This window comes from Cetorhinus maximus, chromosome 1 (genome assembly GCF_964194155.1).
Source record: "Cetorhinus maximus chromosome 1, sCetMax3.hap1.1, whole genome shotgun sequence".
Taxonomy (NCBI): domain Eukaryota; kingdom Metazoa; phylum Chordata; class Chondrichthyes; order Lamniformes; family Cetorhinidae; genus Cetorhinus; species Cetorhinus maximus.
The window spans coordinates 81,958,675-81,976,147 of record NC_135879.1 but is presented as its reverse complement, the minus strand read 5'-3'; positions in this window follow the sequence as shown (position 1 = coordinate 81,976,147).

The following is a 17,473-nucleotide window of genomic DNA, read 5'->3' as shown; positions in this document are numbered from 1 at the left end:
TTATGTTCTTGTGTTCTTCTGTATGATTGGGAAGTTTGCAGATGACACAAAAATTGGCCATGTAGTTGACAGTGAAGAGGATAGCTGTTGACTCCAGCATTATATCAATGGTTTGGTTGAGTGGGCAGAGAAATGGCAAATGGAATTCAATCCAGAAAAGTGTGAGGTAATGCATTTGGGGAGGGCAAACAAAGCAAGGGAATACTTAATAAACTGGAAGTTGAGGGGTTGACGAAGTGAGTGACCTTGGAATGCATGTCCACAGATCCTTGAAGGTGGCAGGACAGGTGGACAAGGTGGTCAAGAAAGCATATGGAATGCTTTCCTTTATTGGGCGAGGTATTGAATACAAAAGCAGGGATGTAATGATGGAACTATATAAAACACCAATTAGGCAATAGCTGGAATTTTGTGTACAGTTCTGGTCACCACATTACAGAAAGGACATAATTGCTCTGGAGAGAGTGCAGAGGAGATTTTCAAGAATGTTGCCAGAGCTTGAAAATTGCAGCTATAAGTAGAAACTGGATAGGCTCGGGTTCTTTTCCTTAGAACAGAGGAGGCTAAGGGGTGACCTAATTGAGGTTTACAAAATTATGAGGGGCCTAGATAGGGTAGACAGGAAAGACTTGTTTCCCCTAGCTTAGTGGTCAATTACTAGGAGGCATAGATTTAAGGTGTTTGGGAGAAGGATTAGAGGGGACATGAGGGAATACTTTTTCACTCAGTGGGTGATGTGTGTCTGGAATTCACTGGTGGTGGTGGTGGTTGAGGCTGAAATGCTCAACTCATTTAAAACTCATTTAAAAGGTATCTGGATCTGCATTTGAAGTGCTGTAACCTGCAAGGCTATGGACCAGGTGCTGGAAAGTGGGAATAAAATGAGCAGATAGTTTCTTTTTTCTCTTTTTGGCCAATGCAGACACGATGGGCTAAATGGCCTCTTATTACAATGCAACCTTTCTATGGTTCTATGGTTCCTCCTGCTACAGACATGTGTACATGCGGTGACCACCAGATTGTGAACCCAAGCCTACTCTAGATCTAGATCCCACTGAGGTGTGTGTCTCTGCGCTGGTGGAGAGTGTGGTTAAGCGCTATGATGGGTCTTCCAGGCTGCTTATTTCCAGTTCTTCAATGGAGGAGGTGTCCTCTTGGCTGGAGGTGCGGACCTGGATGGAGCTGAGGGACTGGCTGGCTGAGGGTGTCGGTCGCTTGGCAGAGCTCCCTGTGACCCAAAGTAGAGATAATTAGTGCATGTCAGCAGAGTCAAAAACAGGAGAGAGAGCACTCACAGTTGCATTGAAAGAGGGATGATGTGGTGCAGGATCCTCATATGGGTGTTCACCGCTGACCTCACCAACGCTACAAGCATGGTCCACGTCCTCACCAGTCAATGCAATGGCACGCTCCTCAAAGTGAGTGAGGGGTCTAATGAGGGCCACTCCACCCCGGTCTGGGACCTCTTCCTGCTGCTTTGAGTCAGCTTCTCCTGCATGAAAACAGATGGAGAGTGTGAGCGGGACACATGGCACTGTGTGGAATGTGTTGTGAGCGGACCCATGGACAGGGTGAGGACACGAGCTCGAGAGGATGTGAGCCTGATGGAGATGTGAGGGTTGTTATAATCATATCTCTCTAGACTGAAGTTTTCTTTTACAAAATGGAAGAATTTGTCATGACCTGGACATGTAGATGCTAACCTGGGATTTTTAAAAAAAGTCATAAGTTCACCTTGGAACTGTAAACAATCAGCCCTCTTCCAAGAAATCACTTGACCTGTATGGTGCTTGAGAAGGAGTTGTTTGATTGTAAAAAAAAAAGCTGCCAAGCACTTTAATTAATGAAAAGCTGAGAGACAAGAGGCAATCACATGGGAGAGAGGGAAAAAAAAAACTTAAGTTGTGAACCTGCTTGTTTTGAAAGCAGTTTTGTGGGAGAACAGGCTGAGGAAAGAAGGCCACCTTGACTGGCTCTCTCTCTCTACCTTACCTAAAATTGTGTGGCTATCAACCTGTAGCCAGAGAACCCTCATCTGAGTGTGCATTTGGACCTGCAAAGCTGAGACCAGCGGTGAGGACTTCCAGGCATCCACCGGGCCTGTCTTCACATGTGATAACTCCAGGCCGACAGCATCGAAACTCTGCAGACTTTATAAAGCCAATCCTCCAAAGCCTATCTCTGCAGAAAGACTCTACCTGTTTGTCCTTTGTTTGTTTATATATGTGCGTGCTGGGTGAATTCTTTAGGAAGGGATAGATAGTTATACTTCCCAATTATAATTGTGTGTCAATCAGTGTTTGCAACTTGTTAAAAGAAGTTTTGTTTTAAAATAAATTAACCATTCTGAGTTTTTGAAAGAGGCCCGGTCAGAGTTTATTTTCTACTGGGTACTGGAGGTATAGGTACACAATTGGCCATTTGGTGTGAAAATTAAGCAGTTAAATTAATGGTACAGCCTGCGGAATAGTGGGGCTTGATAACTCACACACTCCTCCCATCCCGGTCATAACAGGGTATGTGTGAAAGTTAGTGGCGTTGTTCCTTGAGGCGTGATATCCCTGTGGATTTGTGATGAGTTTGTGGGTGTATGAGTTGAGAGTGATGAGAAGAGTGACTTACCCTGGCAGAACGGATGAGAGCATTCGTCCTCTTCCTGCACAGGGTGGTTGTTCACTTTTGCAGGGCATTGGCACTGACCACTGCTGCCGCCACCTCCCACCTTGCTTGCAGGCCTTCACCCAGAGTGTGGGTAGAGGACATCACTGCAGGCCTCCACTGCATCCAACAGGTACTTCAGGGAGGCATCGCTGAATCTGGGGACAGCATGTTTCCTCCCTTTAGCAGCCATCAGTTCCCAGCAGCTTCCTATCTCTTGAAGAGTGCTCGCTCTATCCAGGGGTGCCCTTTAAATATGGCGCCAGGTTTACTGAAGGCCTGAGGTGACGATGGTGTGGGTAAATCAGAGGGCACCCCGCCAGTGACCCAGCATGTTTCCCGGGAAGGCATAATTAATGAGGCGGGAATGGGACAATACAGCGCGAATACCTGCCATTGCAGCCAGCAGGTAAAATGTCTTTTTTCCCTCCCGCTACCGCAAATAGTTCAAACCTGGGTCGATTCCACCCATATAGAGTCCATTATGTTACAAAAGGAGGCTATCTAGCCCATCGAGTCCATGCCAGCTCCCTATAGAATATATCAGGTGGGCCCATTCCCCATTCTATCCCCATAGCCTGGCAAGTTCATTTCCTTCAAGCAGCCATCCAATTTTCTTTTGAAATCATTGATCATCTCTGCTTCCACAACCCTCATCAGCAGCAAGTTCCATGTTGTTAGTACTCACTGCGTTAAAAAGTCCTTCCCCACATCATCCAATCTCGCCCAGCCACCCACTCTTGCCCTTGCCCAAAGCCTTAAATCTGTGTCCCCAGTCCTTATTTTGTCAGCTAATGGGAACAATTTTTCCTTGTCTCTCTTATCCAAGCCTGTCATAATCTTGTACATCTTTATCACATCTTCCCTCAACCTTCTTTGCTCCAAGGTGAAGAAAAGAATAAAAGAATGTTTCCAAGTTTCCTTCGTAGACAATCTAATCTGTTAAAATTTATAATATTGGTTGTTGCAATTCACAGCAGATGCTCTTGAAAGAGATAATGCCTAAGAGAGCACAATTTTCATTTTTTCAATGCAACCTTTCTTTCCTTTTGGAAAAATGTTTCAGCCCCAGTCATCCTTAATTAGTTGGTGTTGAAAAAACTGTATAATTGTTCCCACCTTGAGATGTCCTTGAAGTGATTTTTCTATTTCAACTGGGTTACTTGCCAGAAATGATGACTAATAAGGGTGTTTCCTTATTTGTTAGACAGGTTATGTGAAGAATGTTTTCCATTAATAATCTGTAAATTATTTCCTTTATTTTAAGCTGTGTGGTGTTTTATTATTACCAAATTAATTCAGAATGCTAAGTATTTTAAGCAATGTCAACCACTATCTATTCTCTTTAGATGTAATAAAGCTGTGATTGTACCTTTCTTCAGCTGGAGGTGGGGAAAGGAAGCTCCTGCAATTCAAGTGCAATGTTGCAATGTACATAGGCCAGATTTCATGGCAAAGGGAAATCAAGCATCTGGGACTGGGCAAGCAACTGCATATATCCTTAACCAATCAGGTAAAGTTAGAAACACAAGGACTAAGAAGGATTTGTACAACAGAGTGGATGAATTCAATGTCAATCCGGTACAGAAAGAAAAATAAAAAGAGGGAAAGTAAGACTTAGGGCAGGATCTTCCAGTCGGCGAGCAGGGGCGGGACCTGCTCACCGACGCGTAAAATGACACGGGATGATGTCGGGTGGAACTCCCGACGTCACCCCGTGTCATTTCCATTTTCAGGTCGGCGGGGTCGCAGCCAAGTCAGCTGGCGCCCACCGACCTGTCAACGACCTATTGAGGCCATTGAAAAAGTAATTAAGGTTGGCAGGCAGGCCGGGAGCCCTGGTTGGCTTTGGAAAAAACATGAAACCTCATCCACAGGCTGGATGAGGTTTCATGTGGGTATTTAAATCTTTAAGAAAGGTTTCAGTAAAACTTATGGACATGTCTAAATTCATGTGACAGTGTCACATGAGGGGACATGGCAGGAAAATTTTTTAAACATATTTAACGAAAGTTTTAAATCGGAGCTGATCTCCCTAAGGCAGGACTTAGCCTCAGGGAGATCTGTGCATGAAAGAGCGCACTCCCGGCTGAGGGAATCCCCCCCCAACCCCGCCCGCACAGGGAGAGCATGGCGCTTCCTGGCAGACGTCACGCTGGGCGGGCCTTAATTGGCTCGCCCACCTAAAATGGCAGCGCACCCCCAATTGGGGGCACCAATCGGAGGCGCACCCGCCCACACCCACTCGCGTACTTCCCCCCCATAGGGGGAGAAAATTTTTCCCTTTATTAAAGAGTGAGAGAGAAAGAGACAAAAAGTAAAACAATTAAAAATTGAAAGATTTATATTTCAATATCTCCAACATCAATTAAAATGTGAAGGAATGAGACTTCACATTTAGAATTGCTAGAGAGGATGATTGGCAGTAATTAATTCTGAGTACATTGTTAGATTTGAATTAGTTTGATTTAACTTTTGATGGCTCTTTTAGTTCATATCTACTGTGCAAGTACAGAGACTTCATGGTATTCAATGCAGTTCTAAGGTAAGGCAGACAGTGAAATACTGTTTTTGCAAAACTAATTGTGGAGCAGCACCACTCAGATAGTAACTTTTGTATTATTGAATTTAATCATACATCTGCCCCTTGCCTGAATTTGCTATACATTTGCATATGAATAGCATGACTATCATTAATTTTGCCATTGTTTTGATAGCAAAATCTGGTCCAATATCAACAAACCCCCTGAGAATAAAATTGTGGGGCCCTTCAAAGTTCCAAATGAGTTTTGTTGTTATTGAGTAACTGCTTCCCTTCAGGGTTGATATTCAACTAAGATTATAATTTTTATCTCAAAAGCATCACTCTATCAGCAACAAATTAAAACACACATCGAAGAAATGCTATGGCCGGAATTTTACAGGACCGTTTGGAATGTTGTTTCCACATTTTATGGACATGGAGGACGAACTTTGCAAATTGACATGGCAGGAAGACAATTAAAGTACTTAATAAGTCAATTGACTGCAATGTTAATGTGCTTTGTGAATTTTACTAATGCGCAAGGAAACCATGGGGCTTCAGATCTTCGCCTAGTTAAAGGAGGTGGCAAGCAAGCAGGAGCTCAATGCTGGATCTCTCAACCAGCCATTGAGAGGGTCAGTGTGCTGTGTCAAGGAGGGTGGAACAGTGCGGGTACTGGCAACTGAAGGCAGGAGGAGGAGAAAGGTGCCAGCACTGCAGGGACGCACTGTCATCAGAGCAGTGGCATTTGTTCAAAAGAAATGAGTGAGGCAAAGGGACGGGGGTGGGGGCATCTGGACAGAAGGCTTTGCACAAGGAGAGAGGCCACCTGCCATAAGCCTCATCCACCCAGGCTTTGGGACCCCTTTTAAGGAGGAGGAGCAGCTGAAAGGGAGGGAGGTCCAGGCACAGGCAACAGGACATCAGCAACCTCAAGGCCAACAGGAGGGCCAGGCTTGAAGTAGGCTTATCAGAGAGGGACACAGAGGGGCATATGAATTGCCCCCTGAGCGCAGACAAGATTACCTTCATGAGAAAGTCTACTGCCTGAAGCTGAACTATCTTCAGATGTCTGAGCGGCAGTGACAGTGAAGACTGTGCCTCTCCAGGGAGGCAGGCACTGATCTATGTGCCATGCTGCAGGACAAGCTAAGACCCATGGGGCTAGTGGACACCCAATTCCAGTTGTGCTAATGATAAACCATGAGTTTCAACTGCTACATCTCCAGATATTTTCAGGTATCCAGTGGAGGTAAGAATGGGACATGGTGCATCAAGGGGATGACCAATGCCCTGTTCAAGAGAGCCAACGACTATTACCAAGTCGATCCAGTCAGGCAGAGAGGTCCATTAGCTTCGGAGCCATTGCTAGATTCCCCCACATGCAGGGTGCAATCATCTCACACATGAGGCTACCTAGGCTCCCACAAACTAGCCAGTGGCCTTCATAAACAGGATGCGATACAGCAGGGTTCACTAAATTGGTCCCTGATATGAGGTGCTTTTCCTATAATGATAGGCTGAGTAAATTGGGCCTATATTCTCTGGAGTTTAGGAGAATGAGAAGCAATCTCATTGAAACATATAAGATCTTGAAGAGGCTTGACAGGTTAGATGCTGAAAGATTGTTTCCACTAGCCGATGAGTCTAAAACACGGGTGCACAGTCTCAGGGTTTCTCCACCCTAGAGGATTGTGGATGCTCCATTGTTGAATAGATTTATGACTGGGATAGACAGCTTTTCGGTCTGTCATGGAATCAAGTATATGGGAAGCAGGCAGGAAGGTGGAGTTGAAGCCTAAGATCAGCCATGATCTTATTGAATGACGGAGCAGGTTAAACAGGCTGTATGATCTACTCCTGTTCCTATTTCTTATGTTCTTGTGAGGGGCTTCCACTCGCTCAATGTTCAACTGGTCCACAACAAGCAAAGATTTATCCATCAGGTGCGTGCAGGGTTCCCGGGAAGCAGCCACAATGTATACCTAATTTGGCAGTCCCACAGCTTTTCTGGCCTCTCACCTACCCTCAGGGATGGACACAGGGAGACAAGGGCTAACCACTGAGGGCATGCTGCTCACACCTGTGAGGAACCCATGGACACATACAGAGGAGAGATACAACGCCTGCCACAGGTCAACCTGAGCAACTATTGAGCTGGTCATAGGTCTACTAAAGGTGTGATTCAGGTGGCGAGATTGCTCTGGTGGAGTCCTCACCCCAATGAGGGTCTTGGGTATCATGGTGGTCTGCTATTCACTGCACAATCTGCAGAGCAGTTAATATTGAACAATGATGATATTACGGTTGTGAAGCATCCTCCAACAATGAGCATGTGGAGGAGACCGCTGCTAAGGCAATGCATGATGAAGGACCCCTGCAGCAACAGGCAAGTTACAATGAGATACACACAATGGAGGCTTGGGAGGCGCAGATTTTTTTTTAACCTACCACATTTTGGAACCACACCAATAAAGCCCTACCTTTATTCAGCTCTGCTGTCACCTTCTTCATTTTACACACCATCACCATATGCCCGGGTGCACAGCGCACATTGACGAGGATGAAGCATTGATAGCACATGGCTTAGTCCATCACTTTCTGCTCTTTGAGGGAGCAAGGGTGTAGATGAGGCCTCAAAGGGCAGCAAGAATTGGAAGGAGATGTTGGAACAAAACATTAACCCTTTATTACACAACAGGAGGCTCCACATGTACATACTGCTTTCACTCATAAACTCCAAGGGCACTTGGATGCTCTTCTTAAATTTTGTATGCATACTCCTATATGGTGCTCCCTATCCCAGCTTGTACCTGACATGGAGGCAGGCTGCTGAACTTCCTGCCCCATGGCCTGCGATGACCTTGGCACCGTCCTCTGGCTGCCTGAAGCCTGGAGGACCCCAGCATGTTGAGGGGCTCCTGCACAGGTCCAGGAATCGCTCTGTCGATGCAACTACTTGAGGGGCTGGTGATAAAGCAGAGGGTCTACGGAGCTGCTGTCCACACTCAGAGCACCCTGAGAGGAACCCTAGGTGTGGAAAGCAGCCGACCCTCCTTTGCAAGGCAACATGTACCTCCCTGCTTGAGGAGCACGAAGACCTCATGGAGACTCCAGGTGCCTCATCCCCCTCTCGCCTTATCACGTCTGGATAGAGCTCTTAGACAAGGCGATGGTAATCAGGTCTGCGTGTAACTCTGGTATCCATTGAGTGGTCTACTGGATCAAGTTGTCCATGAGGGTTGCTGAGCTCTCAATGGAGGAAGCCAAGCACACACACTCCTGAAACATGGCAATATTCAGGGTCTGGATAGGCTCCTCCAATGTCTGCACGTTGGTGCACACAACCTTTGGCAACTCTGCCAGACATTCCCTTCCCTCCGTAGCTGCAGCATTTGCCACATTGCTGATAACTTCAAGAGCCCATCATCAGCCAGGGGCTCAGCATGGTCCTGGTCTCCCGCAGTCCATGAACTATCAGTGGCCTCAGCTGTCACAGCCTCCGTCAGTTGCTTGGTCATGACTGTGCTGTGATCACCAGGCTGTGACCTGGAATTTACTCGTGAGTGCATACCCACTAACATGAGGGTATCTTTGCTGGTGGAGGGTGTGGGGGAATAAAGTGATGCTGCACCCTCTGAGATTCTCTCCTCCTTCTCAGAAGTGCCCAACTTCCCCCCACCATCCCACCCCCCTGCAGTTTCTTCAGCTGTCTGGTTCTCAGCAGGTGCACTGCTGACATTTCTGCCACCTTAAGCATGATGCCACCACCAAACACATCATCCCCCTCCCCTCCCAGCATTCCAAAGGGACCATTCCCTCTGTGGTACCCTGGTCCACTCCTTTATCACTCCCAATGCCCCATCCCCTTTCCATAACATCTTTCCATGCAAAAGCAGGAGCTGTAACACCTGCCCTTTTACCTCTTCTCCCCTCACTGTCTAAGGCCCAAACACATCTTCCATGTAAAGCAGCAATTTAAATGTACTGCTTTCAATCTAGTCTACTGTATTTGCTGCTCACAACGTGGTCTCCTCTACACTAGAGAAGCCAAACACAGATTGGGCTCCACTTTGTGGAACACCTCCATTCATTCCACAAGCATGACCCTGAGTTTCTGGTGGCCGGTCATTTTAAATCCCCACCTCGTTCTCACACTGACATTTCTGACCTCGGCTTACTGCACTGTTCCAGTGAAGCACAATGTAAGCTTGAGGGGCTGCAACGGATCTTTCAATTAGTCATTTTACAACCTTCAGGGCTCAACATTGAGTCAACAATTTCGGACGGCGCCCATTTTGTTTGCTTTGCTTTTCATATTTAGGTTTCTCTTTTATGTTTTCCTTTCAGCCAGCAGCATACATATTCTAGGCACCTCTTCTGTTTCTTTTCTTGCTCCATCACCATTCCTTTTGGCCCGGGAAGACTAAGGGCAGAATCGTCCCAGATTTGCACTCAGGTGGGTAAAACGACGCCCTATCCATCAGCCACAATAGTGGCATTTCACACCACATCGTCCCAAACATGACACATTAATTATGCATTCCCAGGAAACATGCCATTTCCATGGCGGACGGGCTCTCTTTCGCCCACTACGCCATCACCTCGCTGCTTCATCACGCCGGGCACCATATTTAAAGTGTAGCCACATTCACGCCTCTCAGTGCTTCCAGCCCATGACTGCTGGATGGAAAACATGGCCCTGAAAGGCAAGAAGACTGCAGCCCCCAGTTTCAATGGTGCATCCCTTGAGTGCCTTTTGGACACCGTGGAAGCTCACCAGGATGTCCTCTACCCCCACTCTGGCCACAGGATGGGCAGCAACATCACTAACCCAGCTTGGAAGATGGTGGCAGTGGTGGTCAGTGCCCATATCCTGCAAAAGAGGACAGCCACCCAGTGCCACAAGAGAATGAAGGATCTCTTCTGTTTCATCAGGGTAAGTCACTCTTCTCATCACTGTCAACTCACACATTCACAAACCCATCACACATCCACAGGGCCCTCACTCACTGCCAGCTCAAGGGACATCACCATTCACTGTCTCACACACACCTTCATTGTCCTCATCCTGCCCATGGGACCACTCACCACTTGTCAGGCATACTTATCATCCAGACTGGCAGGCATCCCGCTTACACTCTCTCCCTCTGTCGTCATGCAGGACAAGCTGACACACAACAGGGAGAGGTCGCAGACTGATGGAGGAATGCCTGAAATCAAGGTCCTCACGGAATTTGAAAACAGAGCCATGCAACTGGCCGGCGATGACAAGGACTGTTCCTGTGCTGACGGTGAGGTCGGCGCTGCTCTACCAAGTGAGGATCCAGCAGTGCAACATCCATCAGACAACCATGCCATGAGTGATGTGTCCTGTTTCACAGACAACTGCCATGCACTAATTATCTCCCCTTGCTTTCACAGGCACATCTGGGAAACAGCCGACAGAGTCCATGACCCAGGGCCTCCAATCAAGCCCAGAAGACACCTCGGAAGAGGAATCCACTGAAACCTTTCCTGAAGTCCCATCACAGTGCTCACCCACACCCTCCACCAGCACAGAGACACATACCTCAGTGGGACCTAGCTTTAGAGTAGCCTCAGGATCACAATCTGGTGAGCACATTGCACTTCCTGATCTACAGCAGGCGGAGGCAGGGACTTCCCAGGTCCCCGGCAATCGGAGGACTGCTGGACACCAGAACATTGCTGTGTCTGAGTCAGATAACGAGCCTCTGGACTTGGTCATACCTCAGTTGCTGGAGCTGCAAAGGCAGCTTGGGAACATCAGGAAAGGATGTCTCCTACACTCCTCAGGTTGCCAGGCACGATGGAGGAGTCTGTCCATCTTCAGGCTGAGGTGATAACGTCGGCATTTGAGGTCAACACTGGTAGGGTGGCAGCCTACATGAGACTTGGTCCAGGACATCACTCCTGCACTGCTGCACAGGCTCAACTCCATCGCCGATGCCATAGTTGGCCTCCACCAGTGTGTAAGCAAGAGAGTGTGCTGGGCAGCTCAATCTCAACCTTGCTACCCCTTCTCCTCAAGGAGTCAGCCAGGAGAGGATGATCAGCAGCTGCATCCCCTAGGGCCATCTATCCAGACGACTCTGGGAAGGTCCGGCCTATCCGAATCCTCTCTTCCTGTGACCTCAGAAGCTCCAGCTCCACAGCTCGAGGAGGGTGCCACTGCCACACAGCAGGACACTGAAAGCAGTCCAGGGCCCTGCAGTCTCTGCCCTCCAGAAAAGCCAATGTCATCACAGACAGGGCGTAGCAGTCAGCAGGCTGCCTTCACCTCCGCTGTGGATGTCCGGGGAGCACCAAGACATAACGGCAAGGTTAGGAAAGTTAAGAAGATGTAGTTGCACAGCCTGGGCACCAGTGTTGATCAACTCTACATAATGTTCACTATTGTTAATAAACTTCCAAGAATGCGTCCCTGCCTATGGCTCCTTGTTCTGATGTGTTTGTGTCACTCAGATGTGAAACCTTGGTTCCTGCACAAGGTAAAGGCAGGCGTCTCAGTCCGGGTGTCTTCCCTGTGCTCTGTGCAGCCTTCAGACCAAAGTGATCATCCAGCCTCACACTCCCTGGACATATTAACGATACCTGCACCTCGATGGTGCTTGTCATTGCTGCCGAATGTCGTGGGCAGGCATCACCGAGTTCCATCATTCTCTCTGGGTGCTCTCAGCACCTTTAAGGTGGGACTGGCCCCCATCTCATTAGCCTCTGTGACCAGTGACACTGTGCTCCTGAAGGGGTCAGGTGCTGAAGGTGGTCAAAGGATCAGGTGCTTTTAAAGTTTCATGGCTGCATCTCCATGACATGGCTCTGATCACAGAGCACAAGCAAGCTCCCCTCAGCCAGACATGCCTCAGGCTTTCTCAAAGGCTATGTGAAGGTCTATGGAGTGTCCTCACTGCATGTCATCATCATCCTCCTGGAATTGAGCAACTATTAGGGCTTCCGCTGTGTCTCCATGACAGGAGCCTTATCACAGAGGGTATGTGCACTGCCATAAGCCAGACTGGAGTCAAACATTCACAAATGCGATATGAGGAACTATGGTGTCTCCTCACTGCATGTCATCATCATCCTCCACAAATCTAGCAGCTATGAGGGCCTCCCAAGCACACCTGCCTCCTCTGGCAGTGCGAGGGCCTCATCGCCTTCATCGTCACCTTCGAGAACCCCTGCACGCTCATCCCTGCCGGCGTTCTCCACATTGGAGGAGGCCTGCAGATCCTGCATCTCCTCCTCAGCCAGCTCCTCTCCCCATTGCAGCACCAGGTCATAAATTGCACAGCAGGTGACAACGATGCGTGACACTCTCTGTGGACTATATTGCAGGTCTTCACCACACTGGTCCAGGCACCTGTGGTAATATGATGTGTAACATACCTTTAAGAAGAACGTTATAATGAAAGATCACATGATCTTAGTATCCAATAGCAGAGTAGCGTGGGTTACCTCAGTAGTCAGTAGTCTATAGTTAGAGTCTGTAATGTAGAGACAGGGTTTGAGTTGTTGACACACAAGTGTAGCTGCTGAGTTCCTTTGTAACTAAGTAGAATGTGTTCTACCTAAGAACTGTTTGCTGATCTACTCTGTCTATGGTACCAACTTAGCCATCCCAAAACAAGCTTGCAACCTAGGTCTGCAAGTCCAACCAAACCAGTAACTAGGATCCAACAACGCCGGAACCTCATTTTCAGCATTCCAATGGTTTGCTCCACCAAGGAGTGAGTTGCAGCATGAGCCTCATTATGCCTTTGTTCTGTTGCAGTCTGAAGCCACCACACAGGTGTCATCAGCCACGTCCTCTGCAGGGAGCCCTTGACTCTGAGGAGCCATCCCTGCAGCCTCTGCAGACCCTGGAAAACATCAGGGATCTGTGACTGACTGAGGATGTAGGAGTTGTGGACACTCCCTGGAAACCATGCGCAGACCTGCAGGATGCGTTTGTGGCGGTTGCACATCAGCTGCATGTTCAGCGAATTGAAGTCCTTGCGGTTGATATAGTTGACCGTGTGTTGTGACAGAGATCTGAGCGCCATGTGAGTGCAGTCGATGGCACCCTGCAAGAAACCCAAGATCTGGGCAAACCCTATCTGGCTTTCCTGGTCCCGTGCAAAATGCAAAAACTTTTGTGTGCCCTCGCGAAGATGGCATCCATTACATCATGGATGCATTTGTGGGTGGAAGCTTCTGATATCCCACACAGGTCACGTGTGAAGCCATGAAAGGAGCCACTGGCATAGAAATTGAGTGCCGTTGACACTTTAACGTCCACTGGCAGTGGATGCCCCCATGCCCCCGTGGCACCAAATCCTGCAGTAACTGGCAGATGTGACCGACCAGTTCCTTAGACATGCGCAGTCTGCAGCAACACTGGTACTCGGTCATCTGCAGGAATGAAAGGTGGCACCTATAGACCCTGGATCTAGCTAGGCCCCAACCAGCGACGGCTCACTGTGGTTCTTCAGCGACGTGTATAGGAGCCCCAGCTGTCCCTTCTTTCAGTGGGTGCTGCTCCTCCGTCTGCGCAGCCAGGCACCTCAGTCACTGTCTTCTCCGTCGTCTTCGCTCTCTCCGCCACAAGGCATACAGCTAGTTCCCTAGGCTCCATGTTCCTGATATACTCCTCCTGCAGGATGAAAGAGAGAGATGCATGTGCTAGCATGGGTGTACTAAGAACCTCTCTTGGTTAAGTCTGTAGGCCCCTTAATGCATCCCTGAGAGTGCTGGCCACCACTTGGATAGCCAGAGATTAGTGCGCTGCATGGCTGTCCAAGACTCCACCCACCTCCACCATATTCAACCCAGCTGATTGGCGGTAGCTTTGCCCATTGGACTGCAGGCTGTGCTTTCAGCTCAGGCGCAGACATTCTCCTAACCCACACTGCAAGGCAGCACTGTTAGCTTGAACTATGGGAAGACTGGTCCAAACTGGGATGCTGACATTGCAAGGGGCTATGAGTGCCTCCACCAGTGACTGCTCCAGGGCCAGCTTTAATAAGGAGATCGTACAATGTGCCCAGTCATCCAACTGTTCTGCAGTCCACTGAAATGCTCATTAGTTTGCAGCCTGTGCCCAAGGAATGAAAAGCTCTGGAGAACTCGGTGGCACTTTCATATCTCTGTATTGCTTGAGTGGACAGAGAAGCTAGTGGCCCAACTCCACACATGTCAATGTGGCTGCGCCTGAACTGTCTCAGCTGCAGAGGAGTGGTCACTTTATACAAGGTTTCCTTAATGCGTGGCCACTTCCCTCCCCACTACCCTGCACGTGCTTGTGCACTACCTACAACCGCAGGGCTGCCCCTGCTGCCCCACACACCCCTCCAAGTCGCTACAACCGCAGGGTAGCCCTTGCCTCCCCACTCCAATACGCCTCAACCTTCAAGTCCAACAGGCAACTCTCTCGAGCGCTGCGCAACATTACTGTGCACTCACCTCCGAATTCCCTCAAAGTGCAGCCCGCCAAGTGCATGCCTTCTATATGCTGTTGTGAAACATGTCAGCGTGATTGAGGCAGACCATCCAGTGGGTTGGGGGGAGATGATTCCACTGGGCTAGCCTTGTAGTGATATGCAGGCGTATGACAATGAGGTTCCCGACATCCGATGGGCTGAGCGGACGATGACTCGTGAAACCAATTTTTAGCCTTTTTGCCATATTATTCGCTCATGCCTCCAAGCACGCCTGATACCAGCAAGCATGGTGATTCTGTCCTAAGTCTTCTGTCACTCAGTCTTTCCTGTCCTTCACCCTATCACAAGCCTTCCTTTTGTCCCTGTCCCACCCGCCCCTTTCTCAAAACCTATTGCATTTCTAACCTATCCCAATTTTGATGAAAGGTCACATAATAGGGCAGAATCTTGTGCTTTCTCTGGAAGTGGGAAGGGCATTTAACTAGGTGGGATGGTGGCATACCCGAATCCCGCTGCCTTCCCACTTCTGCCAGAGTTAGGTTCTGTGCAGGAAGGCCAATGATTGACCTTCTAACCCTACCACCAATTGAGGCCCTTAAATGGCTAATTAATAACAATTTAAGGGCCTCAGCCCTACACCACTGGGATTAACCCAGCTGCAAGTGGGCCTGTCGCCATGTGGCGTGCATGGCAGCTAAAACCGTGCCATCAGCACGTCACCTTCAGGGCAGCAGGGGGGTTCCTCGATCAAAGACGCTCAGTGCCTGAGTGAGGGACTGGACATCGGGAAGGGGGAGTTGATAGCCATTCCCCTGCCCTGCTTCTGGCTCCTCTACATCATTCACCCCGTGACCTCGATCCCACGAAGCTTCCCCCCACTCCCAAATTACTTACCTGTGGCCTGTGTCACTCCATGGTCCTGGGTCTCTGGTGCCTTTCGGCAGGACTACCTAGTGGCACAACTGAGCATAAGAGCTTCCGACCTCTGATTGGCCAGCAACTCTCGCTAGGCGAGGCTTCCGCCACTGGTGTCTTGTTCCCAGGGGAAGGCCCGCCACTGGCCTCGCCACTGCCAGATTTATGTGTGGTTTGGCGGGCCTTCCTGAAAAGAGGTAGCAAGGGTCACTCGCTAGCTCTCCAGCCAGCAGGTGAGAATCCTGATGCCTCAACAATGTTCCGCTCATTAACTCTGTTTATCTCCATAGGTGCTGCCATAATCTGCAGAGTATTTTCAGCATTTTCTGTTTGGTATTCGTTGTTCATGTTAACAAACATTTTTATTGATTCTTCAATGCATTTTAAAAAGCCTTCAACCCCATAATATGTAAATACATCCCTAAAATTACATACTGACATTCAGAATGTTACCTAATAGTTTGAGCCAGCATTTCACATAGTTAAGGAAGCAGCTAGTCACTCTCATTATTTAAAGGCTTTCCAACCTGTCATGGAACGATCAGTAAGCCCCACTCTGCTCTCGCCTCTGACCCTGCGTTCCACATAGCTCGGGAGACACATGTTAAATCCTGAATGCTGGGTTAAAGAGACAATTAGTTACCTACTTACATATTAAAATTACAGATCTGACAGTTCCACAGATGTTTCCCATATGTCTATAAATGTTTCCCAATAAAAATAACAAGTGAGCTGAATCATGTTGGGTTTTCAACACACTGGCATTTTTTGGTGATTGAACAAAAGCCTGCACCCCCATGCCAGTTAAAGTTCTGCTCAAAGGTATGTGTTCATGATTTCGCCACATGGTTGAGTAGATTTTGACCTTTGGGTGGTCAACCAGACAGCCACCCTATCTGCTCCAGCTTGCTGTGTCTATGTGTGGTGGATATGGTTCTGACATGAGAGCTTCCATTGTGATTTGGGCCAGGTAAGGTAAAAGCGCTCCAGGCATTTGGTATGCAAATAACATGGGGGTGTTGTTGAGGCACAAGTCACGGCTGCCAATGGTCAAGAAGAAGAATCATGTTTCAACTAATTTCTTCTCACTTAGCCTTAGTAACCACATAGTTATTGTTACGGCTGGTCCTCAGATGAGGTTCCTCCAATTTGTTATGCTCCCGGACGAGATATCCTAAATTTTTATGCTCCCGGGTGAGAAGGAATGAACTGGCTTGCTTTCTTTATTCAACCCTTTTGGTTGGTCACAACAAGGTCAACCTTAAAAGGATCCCTTCCCTCACGGATGTCTTTTCCCAGACCAAATGTATTTATGTTTTAAAAGGAGCCAATTTAACCAGTCTTTCTTGAGTTAAGGAAAGAGTGAGCTGATCAGTTATTAAAGCACAAGATGAAAAATAATAAAAATACAACACATGTACACACAGGTTAGAAATGAGAAGTGAGTCCAGAAATAAAAGTTAAAAAGATATACAAATCAGTCTTTGGCTGGTCCGTGAGAAGTAGATGATGAAATGTTGCAGCTGTTAAGTTGGATGATTCTGGTAGAGCTGACTTTGGGCAGTTGAGCAGTTGGTTTGGAGATTCATGATTCTGCATGTTAGCTGAAAGGAGCTGTCCTGTTTTCTCCTTGACCGTGGCTTTGCTGACTTGTGACTTGCTTCTAGCAATCAGAGAGAGAGGACTTTTTACCTGCAAGCGCAGGGATGCCTCTTCCACTGTGACCTTCACATCACACCTTCACACACCAGGCCTGGAACACCAAAACTAGCACACAGAATGAGGGTTGCAGTTGGCTTTTTAACCCTGTTCTTATGTATTCCTGGAAGGGAAAAAAAACAAGTCTTTCACCCTGATCTGTTTTCTTTTCAACTCACATCATGTTCATAGTCTAATATGTAACTCACAGGAGATGGTTTCTGCTAAGATGGTA